At 48.1% G+C, this 10,956-nt stretch overlaps 1 long non-coding RNA gene across 2 annotated transcripts in view; it reads right to left on the reverse strand.

The window, feature by feature from the left end:
* LOC142820946 (uncharacterized) overlaps window positions 1-4,348 on the reverse strand; it is a 165,872-nt gene extending 161,524 nt beyond the window's left edge. For both annotated transcript variants that reach the window (XR_012897974.1, XR_012897975.1), the window contains exon 1: window positions 3,996-4,348. This is a non-coding gene — a long non-coding RNA (uncharacterized LOC142820946). The remainder of the gene's footprint in view (window positions 1-3,995) is intronic.
* Window positions 4,349-10,956: the final 6,608 nt, after the last annotated feature.

The raw sequence follows: 10,956 nt of genomic DNA on the forward strand, positions 1-10,956 counted from the left end.
GGGGATATTTAAGAGCAGATTGGACAGACACCTGCCAGGGATGATCTAGATGGTGCTTGGTGCTGCCACAAGGGCAAGGGACTGGACTCAATGGCCTCTCAAGGTCCCTTCCAGTTCTAGTGTTCTATGATCAGCCACGGCATGTTGGACCAAATGACACTGTTGGCCTTAGGCAAAGGAGATCGCAGGACCACAGCAGAGACACATGGAGTGCAGCCTGCTTGCTAAGCGAATACAGGAAAGCACATTTCTGGCCACCGCTGCTGGGTGCAGAACCACAGGTAAGCAGGACTCAGACCATGTCAGTCACAGAGCAGATGTAGCAAGGCTGAATCCTCTTTGTTATTGGCGATCTCAGCAGACAGACAATAGCACACCATGTTCCTGTCTATGGAGCCAGGGGTATTCATTAGTGGACTGGAGAAAGGCCCAATTGTTTTCAAGCTACAGAAGTGAGCCGCTCAGCAGCAGGAAGGTAATGAATATCAATGTCTAGTCTGGTGTATGATGTGAGACACTTATTTCCCATGGGACCTGCAGTAAGAGTTTTATAAATTCCTGGCCTTGAGTTTCTACATCAAAAAAATAAACCATCAGATAAAGTGTCAAGTTCCAAACACTTTCTTGTGCCTAAGTCACTTTCCATTGCATGTCTTAGTGCGGGAGTGGATCGTGATTATAAAAAGCTTTGTTCACAAACATTACAATGATAGAAATGCTGCTCTTATTAGGGTTACCATAAGTCCAGTTTTCCCTGGACATGTCCTCATTTTCCCATAGGGTATGTCTAGACTACAGGCTTTTGTCGACAGAAGTTTTGTCGACAGATACTGTCGACAAAGCTTCTGTCGACAAAGAGCGTCTAGACTACATCCAGTTCTGTAGACAAAGCAAGCCGCTTTGTCGACATGACAGTGTGGATGTAAAGGACAGTGTAGATGCAATAACGCCTTCTGTCGACAGAACTCTGTCAAGAAAAGGCGTTATTCCTTGTAGAATGAGGTTTACAGCCGTCAACAAAACTGCTGAGTTCTGTCGACGTTATGGCAACAGAACTCAGCAGCAGTGTAGACACAGGTATAGTTTTGTCAACAAAAGTCCACTTTTGTCGACAAAACTCTGTAGTCTAGACACACCCATAGTTTGCAAACACCACAGCCAACAGACACAGTCAATGCATGCTCCTCCTAGATCAGCGATGGCCCACCTATCAGCCCTCCTTCATCTCAGCGGGCCTGTCAAGGCTGTTCCCCACTTTGGCACTTCAAATGCAGAAGGTGGTGGCTTGCAAGACACTTAAAAAAAAATCTCCTACCACTAAAGGTTTTTGCTTAAACTCCAAGGTCACAGATTCCCTGACCGTGCGTGTTACATTGCCACCACCCAAATGCAAAAAACCCTTTGAGAACCCAGGAAGGAAGGCTTGGGAATTTCTTCCTGTCGAGTACCCTCAAGCTCTTTAACCCTCCCTCAGAGAGAGCTTGAAAACAAACTAATTCCTAATAGCAGACCTGGAAGCTTTAGACATGTGCACACAGAGCTTCCTGCCTTCCAGGACACAGGAATCAGATCATTGTCTTAAAAAGGTGATTTTATTAACAAAACAAAGAGGGCATACTTGGTAAAACATGACTTGGTTGCTAGGTGTTATAGAGCAACTGAAAAAGGCAAAATTAAAACTGAGAATTGCTCCTTGGGATTCAGCTAAAAAGTTTCAGTCTATGGGGGGGGGGGGGGAGAGAAGAGGTAAATGGGTTCAGCACAGAGGAGTTCAACAAACCCCCAAATAAAGAGAAAAACCCTGACTGCGTCTGACCAAACATTCCCTGTTTTACTTGCATCTCTGTTGTTCCAAGGTTTAGTCCTTCCCTAGGCATGGATATCGCTGGACATTCCATACCCTTTTCCTGGCTCAATACAGCTCTCCTCTGATCTCACGGACTGCAGCGGGGAGGTCCTGCTTTTCAATTAAACACAACACCACCACTACTGCTTTTCATTAGCTTTCCTGGCTCCCTGCCAAACACTTCCTGGAGACTGTCTAGGACCCACTGTCTCTGGGGTTAATCCTTACGGGCAATTTACTTAATTGACTGGCTGGGATGTGCCCCTCCCATCCATCACAGGGCTGAAAGATTGTTGTAATCAAGATGGCCTCATGGGATATGGTACTTTTGCTACTTCGACTTACATACCTCGAATTTGCAGGGGGTGCTGACTGAACTGTAGCAGCACTTTGATTGGACGCAGAGGGAGCGCACGGCTCTCAGGGTCAGTGTTGTGTGCAATCAGCATGCACTTCACTTCACATGCTGTTGCTTGATGTGCATGTCACTTTACTAATACCAGTAGGAAAAAAATGTGAACAGAAATAAGCAGAATCAGGCAACCCTGCACATGGGCAACAGTAAACAAAATGTCCCACGGGCCACAGGGGGCCTGTGAGCCACAGTTGTCCTCCCCCATCCTAGATGAAATGCCAGTTTTCATTCCATAATCTTGCCAGTCTCCTTTTCTCCCTCATCCCATGGATACAGATATTCTCCTCAGCACTGGCTGCCTCTGAGCAGGGGCTCTGCAGTGATGAATAAATTACTGCCCGACTCTTCTCCTTCTGTTAATGTAGGGCCCTTGGAGAATATTACTGCACAGCACCGAGTGGCATCACTCGGGTGGAACAACTACTGCACACTCACCACAACATATAACCAAAGATAGAAAGAGCTGCCCTGGTTTTGTTTCCGTTGCCTTCGGCTCAAACATTTGAAGGGGGAAAAAACCCAGCAGGATATCAAAGCCTCTTCCACTCTACTGCTGTCCCTGACAAATTTGCTAATCAGAAATTCTTACAAACAGCAACCTTCAAGCAGAAGTGGTCCAGCACGATCAGAGCCAGAAATGAAAGCACATGCAAACCCTTTCACCTTCTATATATATATATATATATACACGCTCATTCAAACAACAGGTGTGATTTCCACATGCGAGGGAATGTGCTCACACCCTCGTAGCTTACAGCAACATTCCTTGCCTCATACATAAATGATGAAGCACCTTAGATCTGTGAATCCCATGGACCTGAATGTTAAGCACAAGTCAGACTCCCCATCTCAGCCTTCAGGAATATTTTACAAATTCTGATTGCTGTATAATGTGTCTAAAAGACACTTTCCATAAGGACTATGAATAGAAGGTATTTCCATAAGAAAACCTGAGGAACAGAATCCCTGTTCTAGCCCATATGAATCCTCCAAGCTAAGATCCTGAAGAGAAAATGAAGTCACAGAGCACCAACTCCACACCATTTGCATGGATAAAAATATAATCCACAGGATTCTTCATGTCCGTGGTTTTCCTATACGCATACAGGCCTGAACAATTTAAGATTGTGTATGTTGTATCACTGCTATGCCCCTGAATGAGCGCACACAGAAAAACAGTAAGGCAAAACCCCCGTCCCTGCAGGTGAACGCTTGTCACAAATCAATCCCGCCATAGCTGACCCTCTCAGTTGTCAAAGTTAAACCTGCACAACCCCTTCAAACGCAGAACCAGTGAACTAGGATTCAGAGCTTTGCTAGACACCAAATATCAAGCACTCGGAGTCACTGGTCTTAGGTCTCACTACTACAGTCTGTAACCCACTAATTCTCCTTTGCCCTGTGACTGCAGGGGTGTTAATTGCTCGCTTCATTGTGAAGGGTTTCTTGCTGCAGTGTGTCAAATCCTTATGCTCTGAGCCCTGCATGTGTGCAGATACCCGCTTGATAGCTATGGAACAAGTTTGCAGATTGGATGCAGAAACAAACTGTGTGTCCATGCAGGGCTCTGTACATTTAACAATCCGTGCCCCCTGGCACGCAGCCGTGACACTATCAGCTTTCCTAGACCTGAAGAGGAGCTCTGTGGAGCACAAAATATCATTTCTCCTTCCTCCCCGCAAAAAAAAAAAAAAAAAAAAAAAAAAAAAAAACACACACCCTTGCCCTCCTTACCCTGGTGAGGGGGTATTCCTTAGAAGGAGGCTCCCTCACAGAAAGTACAATGGGCACAGTCAGTAGCAGCCTTTCAGAGGCAGAAAGTCCGTCTCTTTCACCAAGCTCTTCTTTTCATTGTCCTTGATTTGACCCCAAAGAGTTTTCAGACTCCCACGCAATCGCTGTTCAGATCCTCTCAGTAGTTTACTGACGTGGCCCTCAGTCTGACATTATTCTAGATGTGTCTCAGCCTTAAGGGACCTACTCAGGTTTCAATTTGTGCTTTCTACCCCTCAATACCATACTGGATATTTGTTGTTTGTTTTTCACTCTGTCTGCTTTAAAAAGGAGCCTTCTTGTCCCCTAACCCAGCCAATTCGATCATTAGTTGCAGATTTTCTAGCTATTTCTTAAAGCCGTCTGGTAGGACATGTTCCCCTTTCACTTTGAAGAGAGATGGGAAATAATTGTTAAAAAAAAATCTAAGCGGGGTAATCGTATTAGTCTGTAACTTTAAAAACAAGTAGTCCTGTGGCACCTTAGGATATGTCTACGCTGCATTCCTCTTTCGAGAGAGGAATGCAAATGCAGATGAGCAAAATTACAAGTGATGCACGGATTTGAATTTCCCTTGCTTCATTTGCATAATGGTGTCCGGCCACTATTTCGAAATACCTATTTCGAGAAAAAAATGCCATGTAAATGAGGTTATTTTGAAAGAAACCCTCTTTTGAAATAAACCTCATTTTTTAAGGAGTAAGAGTTATTTCGAAAGAAGGGGTTTCTTTAAAAAAAACGCGGTGTAGACACGGTTATTTTGAATCTCAAAATAGGGTATTTAGAAATCGTGGCGGGACGTGATTATGCAAATGAAGCACAGGAAATTCAAATCCACACTTCATTTGCAATTTCGCTTGGCTGCATTTGCATTCCACTCTCAGAAGAGGAATGCAATATAGACATACCTTTACAGACTAACCAAAATACATGGAACCATGAGCTTTCATGGGCAAAAACCCACTTCCACATTAATTAGCTTCACTGCCAATGTTCTCTCTAATCTTTTCCATCCATGTGCAGAATAATTTTTATGCACACTGAGGCATGTGCCAAAGTGCACCACCAACAGAAACACAAAGCTTAGCAGTGGATGATCGGCTAATCAGCGGGGCAGCGTTTGAATTTCTTCATGGAGCACTATGTTCCTGTTATTTGCCTCGAATGTTCCAGTAATAATCTTGAGAGCAGGTATTTTTTCTGGATTGCACAGATGAAAGGGCCTAGCAACCAGGGTGGATTTATAGCAAGAGGGGGGAGGGAATTAAAGAAAGAAAGAAAAAAAGAGATGGCCTGGGAATAGTGAGATGAGCTTTTGCCATGAGGGAAAAGAAATGGTTTGGCCTGCCTGCCCTGGCATTTTCCTCTCCCTCTGCTGCAGTCTGTCTGCTCGTGGTCCAGTGGTAGAAAATGGCTTGAATGAAGCAAGAAAACATTGGAATAGGTTGCCTGGGGAGGTTGTGGAATGTCCATCATTGGAGATGTTTAAGAGCAGGTTAGATGGACATCTCTCAGGGATGGTCTAGACGGTGCTGGGTCCTGCCATAAGGGCAGGGTACTGGACTCGATGATTTTCGAGGTCCCTTCCAGCTCTAGTGCTCTATTCTAAGAGGTGAGATAATTGTGCTGAAAGGTCCCAGAGCAGAGGTGAGAGACCAGACAGCGTTCAGATGACTTGAGAAGCTGCTGTCTAGCCAAGTCTGGTTCATTGACACGAGAGGCTGCATTAAATGTTTGCAAGAACCTGAGATGAAAATACGATTCTCCTGTTACTGCTACATTCTCTTCCCACCCTGAAGGCCCCAGGGAGAGACTAATGAAAGCTCTGGGTCACAGGAGCATGGGGCTCAGGGACCTGGACGCTTTCTCTCTCTTAGGACAAAGCGTGGGAGCCAGCAAACCTTGCCACACAGAGGGACTCGGGAAGTTTGGTGCAAGGTGGAAATCTGCCGCGGTGGTTCAGCTTAGAGGCAGTTACTTGATTAAACTGATCTGGAGTGCCTGCAGAGTTATGGATTCACGCTCCTCTTTGGAAGTTGTGCGACTGTCCTTTAAAGGCAAGGACGGAGAAGTCAGTTCGGGAAAAGCGTCTGCCTCCGTGTGACAGGCTTGTGTCAGCCCCATGAACCCCGTAAGGCGTGCTGTGTTATTGACCCCTGCAGCTGTGGAGAGGTGCCTGCTGCTTTTGCATCTGTTGTTCTGGCAAGTTCTGCTCGGTGGGTCCTGCTCTTTGGGAAGTTAGCCTGCCCAGCCTCAGAGGTGAGTTGGGACTGTTTCCCCAGGATGTGGTCCCCGTTGACCATGGATTGTAATTATTTAATGAGACCATCAAGCAGTTTCACTGTGGGATGGCAGATGACAACTAGCCCTGCGCATCAGAGAGCTCCCTATTGAAGCAGGCTCTCTCGGCGTAGCCCATGGTCTGATCTATTGCTCCGGTGGAGTGTTCTTTGGCGAAGGCCCCAGACTTCCCTTACAGCATATTCATTGATTTGCTTCACAGCTCTTGTAACCACTCCAAGGAGTCTAGATAACTAGGATCCTAGGACCAACATGGCTCCCCAACACTGCACAATTGCCAATTGTGCATTTTCAGCCAAAAATAGACACCATGTCTCTTTACCTCAACTGAAATCAAACGGCTAATTTCCGCCCTGGTTTAAAAGAATGCAGGATATCTCTGTAGCCCAAATACGAAAGGCTTTGTCAGAGTTAAAGCTAAACTTTGCGATTAGATTGCTGACTCAGTCAGCATTAGACACTTCATAGAATGGAAACACGTACCTTTTGTCCCGAGAGAATGCTGGTTTGCAAGGGATACCGTAACTGGTGATTATCCTAAGAATTTTGTCTTTGAGATTTGCGCTCCAGTAACTCGTCGGATTTCAGGCTTTGGGGGCAGAGGGGGTCCCTCCATTAAAGTGCTTAAGCCACAGGGAGCGTCTTAAGACAAACTCATTCAGTTTCTGGTTGTGACATGGAACATTTGTCGAACACATTTCCTGTACCCTGACTTCCCATCAATGGGGGCAGCTGTAGTGTTAGCAGCCATATGGTGTCAGTTTCAGACCACTTATCTATAAAGAATGCACCAGCCCCGATAAGAGAACCAGAAAAGGCTGCAGCTTTCTGCGCAGTATAAATAGGAGATGGGAAGCATTCGTTTTAATGGGACATAACCCAAACTTAATTTTGCTGTGAGGACAAGATTTTAGTCAGACGGTTTTCAACATTTGATGCTTAATAACCAATAAGCAGTAATGTGCTGTCCTGAAGCTCCTAGTTCCATTTAAATACAACCAATAATGTTCACGTCATGCATCAAACATATATAGTCTAGTTTCATATAGCATTGGAGGCATTGTTTAAATGTAAGAAATATGGCTAGAAATCCACTTGTGCTTTAAAACCTCCCCCCACATGCTAAAAAAAGCCTGCCTGAAGCAAAAGCCCATGATACTGCAGAACAGTGTAGTAAGTGTTAGCAAACTAGATCCATTTCAAAAGGAAAACAAATGAGATAATTTAGCAAACATTAAAGAGATTGCAACAAAGCGCTTCTAATTGCAAATGAAAGGCCAGAAGGAGAAACAGACACGGAGGAGCTTGCTACAAATTAGAGATTTTAAACCACGTGCAGATTTTCTATTTAAAACAAGTCTTCTCCTGTAACGCAGTTGGGGGAGGGAGAGTCTCAAGGCCTAAAGCGGCTCAGATCAGGTGTTTGCTTTTCAGGAGCCTTTATCCAAGTACAGCCATGAGAAAGGCACTCAGGTACTTCCTGGCAAGCAGCAATGAAAAATCGACTGTAAGAGTCATTTTAATATCATTTCTCATAGCACTTTGCAAAGCAATCAGCATCACCCCCAATGGGCAGGGGAAACTGAGGCACAAAGGAGCTGTGATTGGGTAGAAGTCACCCAGCAGGCCTGTGACAGAGCTAGAAATAGAGCCCAGCTAGTCCGAATCCTAATCCAGGTCTCTGAACTGCGAGGCTGGGCTCCCACTCGTAACTAGGCCTTAAACCGAGTTTGTGCATTAAACCCACGCGTTATTTAGCGCACCCATGAAAACAGCTCAAGCCCCATAGCTCAGTGCGCTGCAAAACTCGTATTTCAATGGAAGAACTAGCTGGATTCCTCCCCCCAAGAATGTTTGAGTGAACCCCAGTGCCATGAAACTGACCCCTGCCCTCGTGCACCGCAAAATCCTGTTGTGGGCCTCCTGGGTGGGGGGTGAACGAGGGACAGGGGAGACAAGCCCCATGGCCTCACCCCTGCCCTCCTTGGCCCTACGGGAGCCAAGCACCCCCCAAGCAGGGGCAGCCTGCGGCCCAACCCACCCGAAGCACTTGCGACCCGCAGCCCAGCTCTTCCCCCACTGCCCTTCACTGGCCCGAGCCTCGGCAGCCAGGACACTGAGGGAGCCGTGTTGAATCAGAGTGGGGCCAGTTTGTTCTCTAAACTCTTATACCTGCCACTCATGATGGGCCTCCTTTTGGAAGTGGCCATATCCAGAAACCCACCCCCCCCCCCCACTCTGTCCTGCCCGCCAGAGGGGCTGAGCCCCAGGGGTGGGATGTAGGGGACGTGGGTCTGGTTCGCACAACTGGAGGGATCGGCCGACGGAGCAGGAAAGGGGGAAGCCCACGATGAGCACGTTAGTGAACGTTTCGCTTTGCAGAGCGGACGTAGGAATCCCTGACCAGCCTTGTGCTCCTCCCCCCATCCGTCCCCCGCCCTGCACTAAAAGGTCATTTTCTGTTCTTAATGCCGCCCCTTGCGGCGTCTCTCGCCGCGAAGCCGGCTGACCGGGACTGCAGACGTTGTTGTGGCGGTTAGCGCAACACTGAGCAGTGGAAATCGTTTGTGGCGTTATAAGACAAAGGCTGGGAGCTGGGCTGCACTTTGGAACATGTGTGTTTGGCTGGTGCACGGCTCATTCCTTGCCACGTATTCCGAGGCAAAAAGGACAGGTGCCCGAGAGCCCCGTCCTGGATTCCCAGCAGGGCTGACGTTCCCACTTAGGAGCGTGTGGTTCCGTGCGAGAGAGGCAGGGCTGCCCAACCCCGGCGCCAGACCCAAACGTGGCCAGTGTGAGCCAGTCAGCACCTCTCTGGCTCTAGCCATCTGGTCCAGCCAGCCCGTCCGCTGGCGTCTTTCACTGCTCACCCCGCCTGGGAGACGCCTCGCCCTGTGGAGCGCATTCCCAGTGGAGGCCACGTTCAAAGGATCCCACCCGCGGGCCACGTGTCAAGCCCCTTGTAAACACAAACCGCCCCGCGGGCTGCAAGCAAACGGGCCGTGGGCCATATGCAGCCTGTGGGCCGTGTGTTGAGAAGCTCTGACCTAGGGACCTAGGAAGAAGGGACTGGAGCGATGGGTACGCTCTACTGCATTACAACCTACACGTCTCTAGAAGAGTGGAAAGGATTTTCCTCACTGTCTTATGCCCTGCAGAGCCCGAGTCCCACAAGCTACCCTGGGCTAGGAACGTTTAGGGGGAAGTGGCGAGTGACGGTGCAGGAACAGCTGTGCAAAGGAGGGAGTGCTGCCTTTCTTTCCAGGTACTTGTGGTTGCCTTGGGGCAGGGATTGTCTTTCTGCTCCCTCTTTGCACTAGGGCCTAGCCCTGAAGGACCCGGCCTGGACCCAAGGTTCCTAGGGGCTGACATGATACAAAATAATAATTATGTGGCCCCTGCTGCTGCGGCGTCTGAGCCCCTCAGTCATTACGGGAGTTTGTCCTCACAGTACCCTGATGGGCCAGGGAAGTGCTATTACGCCCATTTCGCAGATAGGAACCCAGACCCCCAGTCTCTTGGTGCACGCTGCCATCCGCGGGTGGTCACCGCTCACATCGGCACACGTGCGCTAGCGTTAATGGAGTCAGCATGGCTAGGACCAGCCGGGAGGAGGTGCAGCGCAGACAGGGCAAGCCATCCTACAACCCCAGGTACGTACTCATAGTGCAAGCCCTTTCGGAGATCTGTGCTTTCATGTGTCCGGCTGGTTTAAAGAAGCCTGAAAGAGTAAATGTAAAACCCTGCACCACTGGCTTTGAAGATCGTTAAACTCCACGGAAGTCCTCCCGGCCTGTCATTGTTCACTGCTGAGCTCACCCGCGAGTTCGGCATGAGCAGGCTGTGACGTGACAGCGCTATAGAATGACTGAAGAAATAGCTGTGCTCCTCTCAGAGCCAACCCCTTTGCATCGCAGGGTTCGTTCAGCCTGCCCTGTTCCCCTGCCAACACGTCTGGTGAGAGGTGCCAGTGTATATGCCACAGCCCCAGACAAGCTGCTTCCTTCTGTTTTCACCCATCCGGGGTTGGTTTCCTGCTTATTCATCCCGTTTGATTTCCTCTGGCTTCCTTGCACTGCACCTTCATCGCAGAACAAGGGAGACCGCTTGCTCCGTAGCCTTTCCATCACCTTGTGCAAATACTGCATGACAGTAGCAACTTGCTCTGAACTTTTGAGCCCCCTCCCTCCCAGAACATCCGATTCAGGCTGTCAGCTGTTTTTCTATTTGCTGCAATAGAGCGCTTTACGTCCTGCTCAGAAACATCTCTGTAGGCACAAATAATATCTGCCAACAGAGAAAGAGATGCCTAGTGAAATGTATTCTTTCTGCAAAGGAGAATGGGAAAAACCAAATCCCTTTTTGCCAGTGTAGTTGTCCATTTGCATTGAAAAATGTCTTAAAGAAAACAGTGTTTGAAGTGTGAACACTAAGGGATGTTTCACATCGTGTGTGCCCGTTTGCACGGGCAGGGAACGTTTAATGTGGGTTTTCCACAAAGCAGCCTCATGAACATATCGTAAGGACACAAAAACAAGCGACTCGCCGCGATGCACTGCAGCCTGGGTTTCAGGTTTTGAGTTGTGCAGCCAGTCACAGGATAAATTGAGTGTGCAAAGAA

This window comes from Pelodiscus sinensis, chromosome 28 (assembly GCF_049634645.1).
Source record: "Pelodiscus sinensis isolate JC-2024 chromosome 28, ASM4963464v1, whole genome shotgun sequence".
In the NCBI taxonomy this organism is placed as follows: Eukaryota; Metazoa; Chordata; order Testudines; family Trionychidae; genus Pelodiscus; species Pelodiscus sinensis.